The sequence below is a fragment of the Chiloscyllium plagiosum genome, unplaced genomic scaffold, assembly GCF_037043375.1.
Source record: "Chiloscyllium plagiosum isolate Xiang-an unplaced genomic scaffold, Cpla_swu_hap1 HiC_scaffold_7, whole genome shotgun sequence".
Classification (NCBI taxonomy): domain Eukaryota; kingdom Metazoa; phylum Chordata; class Chondrichthyes; order Orectolobiformes; family Hemiscylliidae; genus Chiloscyllium; species Chiloscyllium plagiosum.
The window spans coordinates 28,745,565-28,763,396 of NW_028270145.1; the positions used below are offsets into that span (position 1 = coordinate 28,745,565).

The 17,832-nt window shown below is 41.8% G+C and overlaps 1 protein-coding gene and 1 long non-coding RNA gene across 10 annotated transcripts in view; one reads left to right on the forward strand and one right to left on the reverse strand.

Annotated features, from left to right (window-relative positions):
- The window catches only part of creb1b (cAMP responsive element binding protein 1b), an 87,104-nt gene extending 79,494 nt beyond the window's left edge, over positions 1–7,610 (reverse strand). For 3 of the 8 annotated variants that reach the window (XM_043693301.2, XM_043693306.2, XM_087988876.1), the window contains exon 1: positions 6,644–6,780. The gene's annotated coding sequence lies outside the window, so the exon portion shown is untranslated. Of the gene's footprint in view, positions 1–6,643; positions 6,781–7,400; positions 7,425–7,587 lie in introns of those variants that run through there. The other 5 variants (XM_087988879.1, XM_087988878.1, XM_043693304.2 and 2 more) reach the window with 5 other exon arrangements.
- Positions 6,957–17,832, forward strand: part of LOC122551425 (uncharacterized) — a 64,378-nt gene continuing 53,502 nt past the window's right edge. The window contains exons 1-2 of one of the 2 annotated variants that reach the window (XR_006312100.2): positions 6,957–7,065; positions 11,462–11,856. This is a non-coding gene — a long non-coding RNA (uncharacterized LOC122551425). Of the gene's footprint in view, positions 7,066–9,492; positions 10,060–11,461; positions 11,857–17,832 lie in introns of those variants that run through there. The other variant, XR_006312101.2, reaches the window with a different exon arrangement.

Consider the following 17,832-nt stretch of genomic DNA (forward strand, 5'->3'; position numbering starts at 1 on the left):
TGGTTACACTTCAAAAGAATTTATTGCAATCAGGTATATTTTTAGGATGCAAAAGATGGGGTAAAAATGTAAATTTATTTGAAGCTCCAAACAAAAAGAAAGCAGGAAACAAACAGCAGGTCTAGCAATATCTGTGGTGAGAAGGTCAAGACGACCTTTCACCAAAATTTTAAAGAAAGGTCATAACTGAAACATTAACTGTTTCTCTGTACAGATGTTGCCTGACCTGCTAACTACTTCCACCTTTTTCTTTGTTGGTTCAGATTTCTAGCATGCAGAGCATTTAACTACTTTTTTGTAAAGCTTGAACAGTGCAAACATATCCTTCACCATAAAAACAAATGTTCAGCAATGCGGAAAAAGTGAAGGTTGGTCAACAGAGATTTTTCTTGAGACAATATAAAAGATTTATTTCAGAAAATAATATTTTAGGATCAACTGTACATGTATACAAGATATCATATCATTAGTGAACCATGCTTGGGAGGAACAGGTGACCTTGGTGCACGATTCCCAAACATCTTCACCACCAAAGGTTTTCTTTGCATCCTATCTGGCTCTGATGCAAATTAGCAGACTAATTGGTTGCTATGATTCATCAACAACTCCATTATTATTGCATCATGTACACCTACCATAACTATCTGCACAGTACAAGGGCTGTAGTATATTTTCTTCACAATTCCAATGTTCGGATTAAGGAGCCTGTGAATTCATACTGTATAACAAGACTTTAAGTCTGTATCAGTGTGAAAAGACGCGAATACAAAACTAGACCTCATTTTATCAATGCTTATATTCTGCTTCCATCTGACCATTGTTATGAATAGAGCCAGACAGCGAATTTCTGTTAAATAACTAAAAGCTGCATGCTGTGGACATCCAATTCAAAGGAGTTGAATATTTAGTGACTTAAAAATAACGTCATTTAGGTCCTTATAACCAGAGCTTTTGCTCTTCTCATTGGTTTATGGAACAGTGTATAAAGTATAAATGGACACAGTACTACAAAACTGACCTTACACTGCAATCTCACATCTCTAAGCATTCAGTTCAAAATGTATTGAGACCTGTTTTATTCATGTATTCTCTAAACAGTACTTGGTAAGTAATCTTTGAAAATAAGGGCTGAGGGCTTTACTTACTTGACTCCTGAATATATTTAAGATTGCACAGTCACTTCCCTTCCTTGAGGACATGGGAACTGCAATCTGACCTGATAACAATGTCTGCATACTATCACAATCCTAGAGAGCTACGCTGAGAAGAGCATAAGCCATCTAAGGCAGAAAGAGTGAATGGTCAGAGCCAAATAACAGACAGCACAACCGTTAAGAATGCAGAATGAACAGACTTGTATTTATATAGTACTTTTGAAAACCTCAAGTTATCCCAAAATGCTTTGTAATTATTAAAATATTTTCTGAAGTATAGCCACAATTTTAAAGGAAAGACACATTGCAGCCAATTTATGAAAAGCAAAGCCCATAGCCAAAACTGTGTTAACCAAATAATTAGCTTTACTAATGCTGGGTCAAGGACATACATTGATTATGAAGCCAGGGAGAACTCTCCTAATTTTATTCAAAGTAGTGCCACAAGATCTTATGACCACCTGAGGGCAACAGGGGTGTTCTAAACCACTGAACATTCATGGTGCTGCACCAAGGTGCCACAAAAGATGTAAAAGAGATGGAATGAGCTGCCAGAGGAAGTGGTGGAGGGTGGTACAATCGCAACATTTAAGAGGCATCTGGATGGGTACATGAATAGGACGGGTTTGGAGGGATATGGGCTGGGACTAGATTGGGTTGGGATATCTGGTTGGCATGGACGGGTTGGACCGAAGGGTCTGTTTCCATGCTGTACATCTTTATGACTCTAAAAGACTTTGTGCTCAAGTCTCTCCAGCACAGCCTGAACCCATGAACAAAAGGGCTGACAGTCAGACTAATAATCTGCCCATACAAAAATGCTTTTCGCTATGGAAAAAAAAGGCCATTGCAGAATTGTAAATCTAAATATCATTGGTCGAAAACTGTAAGCTACTAGTGAGGGTCAAGATGACGGCCTGACATCATATTCCCAAAGCGGTATTCAAAATTCAGGAATATGCTCAAAAAAAGCAGGCAGCTACCTGTCTATATTCAGTTCTACTGGTAAATCCCAACTCCAATCCCAAATGATTCTTATCCTACTTTGAATTTTCACGATACCAACAAGCACTGCACTTAGTGTTTTATGTGGAAAGCTGTTCCATAAATTCACAAGTCTATGGGGTTAGAAATAAACATCAGACCTCTTAACCTCATGTCAGAGATGTCATAGTCTTACGCTCTCAACCTGTTTTAGCATTCTGTGCAAGCTAAGTGACCTATTTGTATAGGCATTATGTAACACAGTGTTTTAAAAATATGCATCTTGCCTCAATCTTTTTCTTGTGAACACAGCCCAATTGAGAGTCTCCTTTCATAGCCTGGATCCTCAAATTGTGGAATTATTGTCACACTTAACCAAGCAATTACTCTTTTGAAGATAAACTGCACATAGCATTTCAAGGTGGCTTTATCAAAGATGTATAAAGGTTAGAATAACTTGTTTCAACTCGCAATCAAACGCCCTTGAGCATCATTACAGCAAATGGAGATCGTAATATGTTTATGTGAAACTCTTATCAGTAAACTATTAATAATCACCAAATCCTTTTCTTCATCCACCTTTAAAGATCAACATATCTTTACCCTTGTGGACCTCATGTCTCATGAATTTATATATTAAAAAAATCAAACTATTCTTAAGCTGAATGACTTATTAAATTCCTTTGTGCAGTTCACAATCCTGAAAAATTTTGTTTTAACTTTTCAACATGCCCATAAACTGCACGAGTAAGAATAGAAACCAAAGATACCTAGGATAGTCAACTTCTAAGGAAGGATTTTTTTTGCTTTTCAATAATTTATTCATTTAGCTTTCATAATTGGACGTTTTCCACAATCAGTGGAATCAATAGAATTCCAACAAACAATTATCCACTTGTGTATCTCAACAGTAAAGACGACAAAAATCAAAGCTAATTCATCCACAATTCATAGACAGTCTCAACGATATAATTTCGAATTCTCTCCTATTTGCATATACAACTAAAACCTTAGGGTTGACATATCATGGCAGTAGAGAGAGTGCAGGATTTAGTGGCCGGCACAGTGGCACGCACTGCTACCTCACAGCGCCAGAGACCCGGGTTCAATTCCCGCCTCAGACAACTGTTTGTGTGGAGTTTGCACATTCTCAGTGTCTGTGTGGATTTCCTCTGGGTGCTCCGATTTCCTCCCACAGTCCAAAAAATGTGCAGGTTAAGTGAATTGGCCATGCTAAATTGCCCGCAGTGTTAGGTGAAGGGGTAAATGTAGGGGAATGGGTATTGGTGGGTTGTTCTTCGGTGGGTTGGTGTGGACTTGTTGGGCGGAAGGGCCTGTTTCCACTCTGTGAGTAATCTAATCTAATCTAAAACAAGCCATTTTTTTGAACGATGCACTAGCTCAAGCTCTCGTCAGGCACAATTTTGAACAAGAGCAGAGGAGAGCTCTCAGGTGAATTCCTCCAGCACCATTTGTGAAACAGGTTATTTGTTTATTATCACAATGCTGATTCTGGGACCTTTCTGGATGTAAACTGTTGTAACGCAGGAAAGGTTGTAACCAATTAACACACTTCAATAAAATTATTTCATTGGCTGCAAAGCACTTTACATATAGTGGCCATGAAAAGACCCCACATAAAAAACATGTACTTTTCATCTCCCTAACTGCAAGAATTGGTACACTATAATCCTTCAAGTCTGATTGCTCTTTGCAAAACATATCAAAATGAAAAAGAACACACACTATAATTCAAGGACAACCTGGATATGTTCCTTATATTTTGAAATAATTGTCCTATACATCTTACAACCATTCATTTTCAATAACACTAAGTACAGGATTTAGACATACCACTGAAGCACGCAACAGGAAGGAAGTATGATCCTGAGTTCATTAATAATAAATTTGGATCCATATAAATACAGAGACTTTCTTGATACTGACATCTGTGTTAAATACAGTAGAGATTATATCTCATACACAACAGTATCATCACCTGCTTCATATCGCCAAGCCTCACCTCCTGAAATTACAATACTCAGTCATACACTTGTCATTAAAATTGCTAGCTATGGACATCCCAAAACGAATTTACTTAGCTCAAAACAGAAAAAATAATTTTAAGGGTCTTCAGAAGAGTAAGAGATATTAAACAGCCATTGAAACAAAGGTGATATTAGGTGGGGTGACAGGATAATAGCTCAGGTTTTTGAATGAGTATAAGTTAAGCATTGTAGAGGATAGGATGCAGTTCAGCAGAATATAGAAGCAACAAAAGCATAGGTGAAGATTTTACCCAATCATGGGCTGAGATGGAGGCAGCCACTTTGAATGATTATGTAAGTAGCTGTCATGATCAGAAGTTTAGCCTTGGACTTAAGAGAAATGCAGAAGCTGGAAACCATCTGTTTCAGACAAACATACAGTTGTAGGAGGCGATGGAAAGATTACAGTTTTGGACCTTGGCCTGTATTCCCAATGCTCAGCAAAAAGACATTTAAACTCATTCAAAAATGGATCAAGCTAGTGAACAGATGACACTAGATTATCCGATTGAAATGGGAGGGTGAAAATTACTGTTAGGAGAGGGAACTATTTAAAAAATCATCCACAGTGACATTTGAGTGGAAGGGCTATGGCCAAGGCCAAGGATAGGATTTGTAAAGAATTGGAGGATGGGGGGGGGGGTGGCGGTTCTTGCAGAAATTGAGACTGTGAAGATTGTTATGATCTGAACAGATCTGTACGTAGTGCATGCTCTAGCCACTGTGTGGCTCTAAGCAGCAAGTTCTACAATCTCACCAAATTACAGACCGTGGGGTTTTCATGGAGTTTTGAAGTTACAAACTGGACATCAAGGTATCTTATGTAAATCTCTATTTGATACATTACAATAAAATAATACTTTGATCAAAATATTTGAAAGGTAGATACTGTACTTTAACTTAAAACCTACCTGCATTTTAAAAAAAACTTTGATAAATGACCCCCATCATCAACTCTTGCTCTGGTAACTAAAGAGAGTAAATGCATCTCTTCTCAAAGACCACATTAAAATAAAGAGTTTCTAAAGCACTGACTGGAACAGATATCAATAACCAAATATAATTACTACACGTGGGCCATTTGAATTCACAATCTGACTAACGTGCACAGCATCACCTGGCTGTATAACATCAGGACGTCAGAAAAAAAAACATGTAAAATTCAGACAAAAATATTTCTGAGAGACTTCTGAATATTGCATTGCGAGAATAGCAATTACTTCATTTAACAAAAAGCCTGATGGTAAAACTAACTGAAGTGATATTACTTCAAGTCAGTCCTTTGTTTATTCCTGTACTAAACAGTAAAGGAAAGTCTAGGCCAACACAGCATTTAAAATGAAGATCCCACAGGAAATATGCAAAGAATATTTGCATACCTGCACCTGGTTAATTGTTTCAGAATTCATGTTACTGTATACAGATATACAGGATTACTATAAAACAATAAATATTTCAACTGCCTTCAAAGTATTGCATTAAAAATTTAATTTTGAACTGGTTCAAGATATCCATGATATGTCACAAGGGTTTAAATATACTCTATTAACTTTCAATTTGCATTATTATGTCAGTTTCACCCTTTAAAAAAGCTGTTTGTGGCACCATTCATCATGGCAAAAGTGTATTATTCGTGCAGCTAATTCTGAGGATACCCTGTAAGAATACAAGATCAGTAACAGTAGTTGAACTACATTCTTTCACTTTTAGAAGACTTTTAGAAGAAATGGATTGCTGCACTGCTAGAAGAATTCAAATAATGGAACATGCTTTGTCTAATTTCATTTCAGCACCTCAGGATTCAGGGGGTTCTTGCGTACCAAGACCCGAAAAACGGGCAGGGCAATGTGCGATTTTTTTGGGAGGGGGAGACTTAAAAGAAAACGTGCACAGATGACAGCAATGGCACAGGAAACACCGACTCGTGGTCTTCTTACTTCTTGTTGCCAGTGGTGGTGCGACGCCCATTTTCTTTTAAACAGCAAATTAAGAGGGGTATAGAAAAGTGGTGTTGCAATAGGAACAAGCCAGTTTCTCTGGTGGATGCATTTCTTAAAATGTCTTTAGAAGCCAAAAGGTAGAGGGGGGGGGGGGGGGGGAGAAATGGCTGTGGTCGTTAATGCACAAGATTTTTGGCGGGGACTTTTTTTTTCCAAAGCGGGTGGGGGGGGGGAAGAATGGGGGATGATTGGTTTGAGGGGAAGGAGGGGGTGTTTTCATTTCGATGTAAACATTGCTGGAGGCTGTTCCTGGAGTAGAAACGGGGAGAACCAGAAAGCCCTTCTCGCTCACTCTTTCCCCTGCCGATCTCGGAGCCTTGTTCTCTAACAAGCCAGCCGCCATTGTTCGGATCCGAGCTGCTATTCACTCACCACCACCATCTCCTCCTCCTCCTCAACACCGCCCCTCCACACCCACACCAACCCATCTCTCTCTCTTTCGATTTATCTCGCTTACCGGTTTTATTTCCCTCAAGTCCCCGGCTCTCTCTGCTGCCACTGGACACTCACACCGAGACGTAAACACCGCGTCAGTCCCTTACACCTCCACCGCGTCACTCACTCACTCACACTCTCTCTCTGACTGAGTCGCTCCCGGCGCAGACAGAGGAAAGGCAAGGAGATGTGGGGGGAGGGGGGGAAAGGGAAGGAGCAAACTACTTGTGCGCAGTCGCCAATCTCCCCGCACAACGCGCAGTCGCTAGAAGCGACTGCGCGTGCGCACCCCCCACGGCGGAAACTCCACCGCAATGGGCCGAGCGTCTTTCGGATCGAACTGCGCAGGCGCGCAATCCCACTCCCTCCCAGCCACCCGAACCCTTTTTCAAACTCCAACCGCCCCAGCGCGTTCCCACACGGGGCTGCGCCGAACCACGCCAGGTACACGCTGTTTGAATCGGTTCCGAATCTCATCCTACGTCAGTTCTGCTTCTTTCCTTTAGAAAAAACAGACACCCTTTCCTTTTCTTTCTCTCTCTCGCCCTCCCCCCAACCATCAGGGTATGTAACTGGGGATGAACAAAAACAAAATAAACGAACGTGAACCCCGGCAAAGGAAAGTGAGCACGCGCAAACGGTTCTTTAACGGAACAGACCGGTTACTGCGCGTGCGCGCCGCGCTTCCCCCCCCACGGCCAGGTATAAATGTACGCATGCGCGGTTTTCCTGGCCCCCCCGTGTTTGTTTTCATTGGAGAGGATTAAATATTAACTCACTTGGAGAGACCCTGCAAAAGAACCGCGGTTAAAAACGGCGCCCCTGTTGCAATGCGACGACTTTGTGAAGATTGAAGATTCGCCCTACGCCGTTTCAAATCACGACTCGCTCATATATGAAGTCTACCTCGCCCCCTCCCATGGCATGCTCTCCCGCCCACCTCATCCTAACCATTGCTGTTCCTACTTCGTAATATTCCCTTCTTCCATCTCTGTGACAGGAACATCTGAAATTCTAACACGACTGGACACGTTAGTGGCAGCAAGGCTGTTCCAGATAGTAGGGGGAAGTCCTGAATCAGGAGTCAAAGTTGAAGGATAGGGGGTAGACCTTTTTACTGTGGACAAAGTTAAAAATCGCACGACACCAGGTTATAATCCAACAGGTTTATTTGGAAGTACAAGCTTTCGGAGCGTTGCTCCGTCATCAGGTGGAGTAGGATCATAGGGCACTGAATTTATAGCAAAAGATCATAATGTCATACACTGATGCTGTATATTGAACAAACCTAGATTGCTGTTTAGTCTTTCATCTTTTAGAATAGGTTGCAGATTTTGATTCATTAATAGGTAAATCACAGAACTTCTTTCAAGACACATGCCTGAGATAACTTAATGTTTTATAAAGAAATGTGACATCTCAGTTTAGACAATGGTGTAAGATGAAAAGTTTCTTCATCCAGAATGGTGAGTCCATGGAACTCTTCACCAAAGAAAATGGTTGAGGCCAAAAGGTCATGTTGTCAAGAAGGAAGTAGATTTAGCTCTTGTAACATAAAGAGATATGTGCGGAGGGCAGGATTTGGGTATTGAACTCAGTGATTAGCCATGATGATATTGAATGGTGGAGCAAGCTCAAAGGATTGAATGGGCAGCTCCTGCTTCTATATTTCTATGATGACACCTCCCTGTTATGCTGTCTCCCCATATGATATTCTCTACAGCCGACTTGATTGGCATCCCCATTATGCATGCACAGTTGCAGCAGTGTGTACTGCAGCAGCATGCCAAGGCTCCTAGGACAATGCCTTTAAAAACCAGTAATTTCTACTATCTAATAGGAATAAAGCAGTAGTTCAGAATAGCACCACCTGTAAGTTTCAATCAAATCCACATAATCATCCTGACTTGGAACTATATCACTTCCTTAAGAGTGGCTTGTCAAAATCCTGGAACTCTCTTCTTAACAGTGCTGTGGATATACCTATTCCCCTATGGACTGCAATGATTCAAAAATGAAGATTACCAATACCTTCCCCATGCCAACATCCAGCATCTCGACAAGAATGTGGAAAATTACCCAGCTATGTCCTGTACACAAAGCAGGACAAATCCAACCCAGCTATAATGAACCATTGGTACACTCTTGATCATCAGTAAAGTGATGAAAGGTGTCATCAACAGTACCATTGAGCAGTGCTTGTTTATCAAAACATGCTCACTGATGATCAGTTTGGGTTCCACAAGGCCACTCAGCTGCTGACCTCATTTCAGTCTTGGTTCAAAATGTACAAAATTGAATTCTAGAGATTAGGTAATAACGACTGTCCTTGACATCAAGGCTGCATTTGCCTTAATGTTGTGTCAAAGATCCCGAACAAATCTGGAGTCAGTGGAGATCAGAAGGAAAACTGGTGGTTGCAATCGTACCTGCACAAACAACGGTGATGGTTGTTGGAATTCAGTCATCTCAAGTGCAGGACATCTGCAGGAGTTCCTCAGAATAGTGTCTTGGGTTCAACCATCTGCAGTGACCTCAAGGACATGGGCAACAGATACATGGGAAACCACCACCTGTCATCTCCCACCCCCCCCACCCCCCCCCCCCCCCCGCCCAACACCACCACCATCACCAAGCCACTCACCATCATAAAATATATTGATATTCCTTCATTATTGTTAGGTCAAAAGTTTGAAACTCCCTTTCTAACAGCATTGTGGGTGCACCTACAGCAAATGAACTGTAGAGTTCAAGAAGGCAGCTCATTACTTCTCACAATTTCTCAAAGACAAGTAGGATGGGTAATAAGTGCTGGCCCAGCAAATGATAGCCACGTCCCATGAATGAACAATAAAAACCGAGATTTCTGCATCCACCTGAAGTCAGGTTAAGAAGTCTAAAGTGCTTGGATAAGAGGAATGATTTAAGTCCTCTTAAATCGGAATGATTAGTGTATGGGGGAGTGATACTTTAGTTAAATTTGTTGGGTGGCATTATGACTTCTTTAGGACCTAGTAGTCAATCTATGGTTAAGGAATAGCATTCTTGCCTCAAACTCGGGTAGCTGTGGGTTTAAGTTTCACTTTAGGACTTGAGCTCAAAAACAAAGACTGACCCCACAAGGTCATTCGTGAGGTAGTGAAGCAGCAGTTCTGAGGGAGTGTTGTATTGGAGGATGAGATGTTATGCCATTTCATTGAATCCCTACAGTGTGGAAACAGATCATTTGGCCCAAGTCCACACCAACCCTCCATACCCATTCCCCTACCCCTATTACTCTATATTTCCCCTGACTAATGCACCTAGCCTACACATCCCTGAACACTATGGGCAACTTACCATGGCCAATTCACCTAAGCTGCATATCTTTAGATTGTGGGAGGAAACCCACGCAGACACGGGGAAAATGTGAAAACTCCATACAGACGGTTGCTCAAGGTAGGAATCAAACCCGGATCTCTGGTACTGTGAGGTGGCAATGCTAACCACTGAGCTATGCTGCCTTGAATATTTTAAAATGCAGAAGTACTCTTGTGCAGATCTCAAAAAGGGTAGGAAATTATTCCTTGGTGTTCTGACAAATGTTTATCCCATAATCAACAGTGCAAGAACAGATTTTCTAGTCATTGTCACATTACTGTTTGTGGGAACTTGCTGTGAGAAAAAATGGCTACCATATTTCCTACATTACAAAAGTAACTATACTTCAAATTGGCGTCATAGGGTGCAAAGCTTTTGGGATGTCCTATGATCATGAAATATGCTATTTAAATGCAGGATTAAGGTTGGATTGTGGAACAATGTTGAATAATTGCTTGATTGCTGTTGGTAACTCAGAGCAAAGCATAATCATAGAATTACAATGGTGTGGAAGCAGACCATTGGCTTATCGTGCCCACGCCAACCCTCTGAAGAACATCCCACCAAGACCTATCCCGTCCCATGGCTAATCCACCGAGCCTGCACATCCCTGGACACTATGGGCAATTTAGCATGACCAATCCACTTAACCTGCACATCTTTGGACTGTGGGAGGAAACTGGTGCAGACACTGGGAGAATGTGCAAACTCCACACAGACAGTTGCCAAAGGTTTGAATTGAACCTGGTGTTGTGAGGCAGCAATGTTAACCACGGAGCTACCATGCTGCCTTGAATCTTTTAAAATGCAGAAGTACAAAATTAAAAGACAAATTTCTGAATACCATTTCAAAATAACATGAATAATTCTAAAATGGTGTGTAGCTAGTTGGGGCTATGTGGTGCTTTACTTGTCTTTTGTGAGGTTCTAATTGAATACCTACTAGCAGAATAACCGTTATTCACATAAACTTGCCGTTTAATTGCATTTTGTTGTGGTGCCATATTTGGTTTATTACAATTACCATAATGATTGTTATAAGCCTGCAGTAGTTGCCATATGCTTCTTCTCAGGCGAAAGTGAGTACTGCAGATGCTGGTGTTTAGAGTCAAGATTAGAGTGGTGCTGGAAAAGTACAGCAGATCAGGCAGCATCCGAGGAGTAGAAAAATCGACGTTTTGGGTAAAACGTCCTCCATCAAGGAACATGATTCTTCTCACCATAGTCCAGTACACAGAGAGCAATGCATTCAGGTGTTGGCTTTCAGATTAGATGTTAAATCAGGAACCCATTTTCCTCTTTGGTCTTTGTAAGTGTTCCCATGTTATTATTATGATTAAGAAGAGGTTAATTACATAAGGTCTACAACTGAAAAAGGCTGTTTGACCTCACAAGCTTTTTCCCGTCCTTCATTTAACCCTGTCACCACACCATATGAGGAATATCTTCACGGATTAATGATTTATTGTCTTTTCCTCAGGCACAAGAGCCATGCTGGAATCTACACATCAAAAGAGACCACAACCTGAGACCCTCTGCATCAGTACCATCTCTGAGGAGGAAGGCGAGGGATGTATCTGCAAGCATTTTCCTAAAACAGGACAGAGGCAGTCACCTAAGTGTTAATTTAAGTGGAGTAGACCCACGGGACATACGCTGCTGAACACATCATTGACATGTATCCACAGCCATTCGAGGAAGAAACATCTGAGTCCGTGACACTTTGAGAACTACTAGAGACCAGGCACCTGCCCACCTAATGCAGTAAATGTACTTCTGTTCTTGGCGATAACCTGCAGGAGAACATCAGGCAGATGTGCTAGAGGGGCTCTGAAGGCTAGAACAAAAGACAGAAGAATCTGTCCACACACTCAGGTTTGTAATGAGTTCAGCATCTATGAGCATTTGGTAGCCTCCCTGAAAAGTGCGGTAGCTACCTTGGCAACCGAGATCTAGCAAAACCCTCAGTGGTTAGATATGAACTGAGTCCTGCACTCTGCTACTTGAGCTATGGGTACGTAGCATGTGGCGAGCCAACAGGTTACAAGGCACCTCAACCTCCTTCCAGATTCCCCACATCCTCAGGGAGGTAGCCATGTTGCCAGCGGTGTTCACAGGGAGGAGAAGCAACAGACAGGCACCCTGACAGCTCCATCTCAGTACATCCAGATGTGTTCTGCCTCTCCTCTCCCCTTTGTCAGTGACCCATTACCTCCAGAAGCTGAGGCCAAAGAGGGTGAGCCTACATCTGTACAGAACACTGTCAGCAGCCAGTGACCTTTAAGCCAAAATGCCAGTGTATTCCCTCCAAAGTCTCAAAGTCAACAAGGTCCCTTCTCCCAAGCTTTGGGAGGAGGCCAGCATATAGAGGTAGTGGGATGAAGAGGGAAAAAAAATCCTTCTAAAAGCTCATCAGTGACCTTGGTGTTCAATCGATGTACAAGTTAAGCTCTTTTGTAAATACATCCTCATTTGCACTGTCTTAGCATTTATTGTTATCTTAGTGTCTCAGTAGAGCAGAGAAAGTTCTGTGGAGTGTCTTCATATCGCAAAAAGATGCACTACATTTGAATTGACACATCCTAATTCCTCTCTCATAATCAGCAAAGTGACTGACTGAAAATAGCTTCATCCATCAGGGAACCACACACATAAATTGCGGATTGCAGACAAGGCAGTACAGATGGATTTTTGGGACACCAGGGTAACAACAATAAAAAAGGAGCCAAGGGCTGAGATGCCAAATTAGTAGACCTCCACACATACTTTATAGGCTGGCTGAATCTGTCATCTTTACACATGAGAAGGGACCTTGTTGACTTTGAGACTTTGGAGGGAATACACTGGCATTTTGGCTTAAAGGTCACTGGCTGCTGACAGTGTTCTGTACAGATGTAGGCTCACCCTCTTTGGCCTCAGCTTCTGGAGGTAATGGGTCACTGACAAAGGGGAGAACATGTGTAAAGCCAACTACAACATTTTTAAGGAAAGAAATGGATAACAGAAATATCAATGTAGCATCACTTTGGAACCAAATGGAGTGAGTGTACCCACATTTCACAACCATGGAATTGCAAGTGTTGTTAGTGAGAATGTTCAGGCATTGCCAAGATACAAGGAAGGCCCATTGGATTTTGAAACACTTCGGGGATAGTGAGGGTGTATGGGACATAAGTGAACTTCCTGGTGGTGTTGACCTGTTTCCCCCCCCTCAGTTGAAGCAGAACGCTGAGAGCCACAGTATAATTCTACCTCCTCCATCTTTATTCTGGGCCCTGGAGGGGGAGAGAACATTTGCCCATGTGCGCAGGGACATAGGTTCCTGGTCTTCTGTGGAAGAACAGTTTCTTAATGAAGTACATAGTCATTTTACAGGGAGGAGCATCCAGATAAGGCAACATACATATTAATGGTGACCGTTACAATCAATGAGTATCAATAGCAAACACCAAGTCCTTTACTATTATACAATGAATGTTCTTAACCTTGTTAACTGGATTCATACAATGGATACTTTTCCCCTTGTTAGCTGACCTTGCATACTGAATGCTTCCAATATTGTTAAACGGCTCTACATAATAACTGTTTTCCACTTTGTTAACCCATTACCCTTGCCTCCAGCACCCCGTTGTTAACTGTAAGTTCTTATCTGATCTGAGTCATGCTCAGCTGAGCCTCTTGTTTCACAAAACTCAGAACTTAACTCTTTCCTTGCTTACTTATACCCTATGCATATTCCCATTCCCTCCTTTTATCATTTTATTATAACCACCAAGATGACACTACTAGCTTTGTAAAGACTCTGACAGCCAGAATTTAAGCGAGGTATTGACACAGCATACAATGATTATAACAACAAAAAGTACTAGTCCATTACAGTAAATAGAATTTGAAGAATCCTCCCATGTCGAAAAAAAATCACCAGTAAAGTTATTAAATCCACAATCCTTAGTGACCACTCCACCCCCTCCAAGTCGAGTGGAAATGAACCAGTTCTCCAAAATCTCCTTTAGTAAAGTCCAAACAGAAAGCAAAATTCAGTCTGTACTTCTGCATCACTCCACGGAGAAATCTGAATTCTTGGATAAGGGCAGTTAAATGCTTCACAAAACTGATGAGACTTCCGTCCTTGCAGAGTTGCTTCAGATGGAGGATACTAGTGCATCTGAGTGTGCAGTGCAGCAGCTGCAACTGCATGTTAGGTGAATGCAGCATTCTTTGCTGCTTCTGCTCCTGCTCTGCTGTCAAATGTAACAAAGCCAACTGGCTGTTGTGATGTTAGCTTGATCAGTGAACCTTCATATCCCTTAGATGATCGAAAGACAAGGTAAAGCTCACGTAGTTTAATGTCCATAGGAAAGTCACTGACAAAAAGTGTACCAGCCTCCTTTTCACCGCTGTTAATTTCTTCACATTTTGTGATCATGGGAAGCTGATTGAATCTGTTGGATCAGGTTGTGGAGGGGTGGATGGTGGTCCGAAGGAGTGCTTTACCTGTGAATCGAGAAAGTCTAGAGAAGATGTTAGCTGCTGAAAGTATCTTTGCATGTCCTCTCTCATTCCTTCCTCGCCAAGGTGGTTGTCAGTATGAAGACAGTCACACATTTAACCCTACTAAATGGTGTCTACATATTTCAACATTCTTTGAATTCTTGTAGTCTTATACTCTGTTCACTATTTATGACATTATCAAGTTTTATACAATCCATAAACTTCTAAATTGTACTACCTAAACAATTCATTCAATTATAAATAACAATCAGTGGTCCTAAAATCAAACCCTCGGGTGCCTCCATTCAGGTTATTCAAAAATTATTTTCTTTTAACAAATTGATACTTGGCTAATGTGGAGGCTGTCAGTAAAAGTATTTCAAAAGTCTGGAACAGCAAGAAAACAACAAAATGTATCTTGTGCTTTAGCAATTGAAGAGGCAGTTTCAGTTCAGATTTAAATCTCAAATGTTCATGGGAAACAAATGCTGAATATTTTAAAATATGTTCTCCAATTAAAACTTCCCAAATAAAACAGTCGGAATTACATGGCAACTTTGGTAGAGATTCTTTGAATTTGCAATATGAAGGAGGGCAATGAAGTCTTAAATATAATTAACAGAAGTTAAGCAGCTCAACATCAAGTTCTAATATTCTCTAGAAAATCTTAACAAAACATCAAACTAAAAATGCACTCTTTTTGTGAGCACTCTGCATTCAAAACACAGCAGCAAAGTTATTGTAATACAATATTCACATCTGGCTAAAGCATGACCACTGACCCAACTGTTTTTTTAAAAATGGGCATTGTACAATTTGAAACAAATCAGGGGCTCAAGGCACTTAATCAATTTGTTTTAAGGTTACAAGTTTGATAATTTTAAAAAGGACATAATATTCTACATGGGTAGAACAGGGACAGGATTTGCTGTTGCAGGTTCCAGGGTTTAAATGTTTTAGTAGGGTCAGAGGTGGGGGTAAAAGAGGGGGAGGTGTGTCATTGCTTGTCAAAGATAGTATTACAGCTGTGGAAAGGACGATGGATGAAGACTCGCCATCTGAGGTGGTTTGGGCTGAGGTTAGGAATAGGAAAGGTGAGCTCACCCTGTTAGGAGTTTTTTACAGGCCTCCTAATAGTCCTAGAAACGTAGAAGAAAGGATTGCGAGGATGATTCAAGAGAAGAGTGAAAGTAATAGGGTGGTTGTTATGGGGGACTTTAACTTTCCTGATATTAATTGGGAAAGCTATAGCTCAAGTTCGTTAGATGGGGCAGTATTTGTCCAATGTGTGCAGGAGTGTTTCCTGACACAATATGTAGATAGGCCAACAAGAGGTGAGGCCATAAGGTCCTGAAGAAGGGCTTATGCCCGAAACGTCGATTCTCCTGTTCCTTGGATGCTGCCTGACCTGCTGCGCTTTTCCAGCAACACATTTCCAGCTCTGATCTCCAGCATCTGCAGACCTCACTTTCTCCACAATATGTAGATAGGCCAACAAGAGGTGAGGCCATACTGGATTTGGTTCTGGGTAATGAACCAGGCCAGGTGTTAGAATTAGAGGTAGGTGAGCACTTTGGGGACAGTGACCACAATTCGGTGACCTTTACTCTAGTGATGGAGAGGGATAAGTGTGCACTACAGGGCAAGAGTTATAGATGGGGGCAGGGAAATTATGATGATGTGAGGCATGACTTAGGATGTGTGGCCTGGAAAAGTAAGCTTCAAGGCAAGGGTGTAATTGATATGTGGAGCTTGTTCAAGGAGCAACTATTGAGTGTCCTTGATAAGTATGTGCCCGTCAGGCAGGGAGGAAAGGGTCGTGTGAGGAATCCCTTGTTAAATGGAAGAGGGCGGCCTATGTAAAGATGAGGCGTGAAGGTTCAATTGGGACGATTGAGAGTTATAAGGTAGCCAGGAAGGACCTGAAGAGAGAGCTAAGAGCAGCAAGGAGGGGTCATGAAAGGTCCTTAGTTGGTAGGATTAGGGAAAACCCTAAGGCTTTCTATAGGTATGTCAGGAATAAAAGAATGACTAGGGTAGGAATAGGCCCAGTCAAGGATAGTAGTGGGAAGTTGTGTGTGGAGGCTGAAGAGATTGGGGAGACACTGAATGAATGCTTTTCGTCAGTATTCAATCAGGAACAGGACATTGTTGTCAATGTGAGTACTGAGTCACAATTAAGTAGAATGGATGGCTGTGAGGTATGTAGAGAAGAGGTGTTGGAAATTCTGGAAAGGGTGAAAATAGATAAGTCTCCTGGGCCTGATGGCATTTATCCTAGGATTCTCTGGGAAGCAAGGGAGGAGATTGCAGAGCCATTGGCCTTGATTTTTATGTCCTCGTTGTCTACAGGAGTAGTGCCAGAAGATTGGAGGCTAGCAAATGTGGTTCCCTTGTTCAAGAAGGGGAGTAGGGATAACCCTAGTAACCAAAGGCCAGTGAATCTCACTTCTGTTGTGGGCAAAGTCTTAGAGAGAATTGTAAGGGATAGGATTTATGAACATCTGGATAGGAATAATGTGATCAAGGATAGTCAGCAAGGTTTTGTGAAGGGCAGGTCGTGCCTCACAAACCTTATTGAATTCTTTGACAAGGTGACTAAGGAGGTGGACGAGGGGAAAGCAGTAGATGTGGTGTATATGGATTTTAGTAAGGCGTTTGATAAGGTTCCCTATGGTAGACTACTGCAAAAAATACAGAGGTATGGCATTGAGGGTGAGTTGGAGGTTTGGATTAGGAGTTGGCTGGCTGGAAGAAGACAGAGGGTAATAGTTGATGGCAAAGGTTCATCTTGGAGTGCCGTTACTAGCGGTGTTCCGCAAGGATCTGTTTTGGGACCATTGTTGTTTGTCATTTTTATAAATGACCTGGAGGAGGGGTTAGAAGGTTGGGTGAGTAAGTTTGCGGATGATACGAAGGTTGGAGGAGTTGTAGACAGTGAGGAAGGATGTGGCAGGTTAGAGCGGGATATAGATAAGCTGCAGAACTGGGCAGAAAGGTGGCAAATGGAGTTCACTGTAGCTAAGTGTGAGGTAATTCCATGAACTCACGACTCGCTGAGTAAAGAACCTACCCCTAACATCTGTCCTATACCTACCCCTCCTTAATTTAAAGCTATGCCCCCTTGTAATAGCTGACTCCATACGTGGAAATAAAAAGATGGGGTACTGGGCTAACGGTCGGATACTTGGTAGTGTGGATGAGCAGAGGGATCTTGGTGTCCATGTACACAAATCCTTTAAAGTTGCCACCCAGGTAAATAGTGCGGTGAAGAAGGCATATGGCGTACTGGCTTTTATTGGTAGAGGAATTGAGTTCCGGAGTACTGAGGTCATGTTGCAGTTGTATAAGACTCTGGTG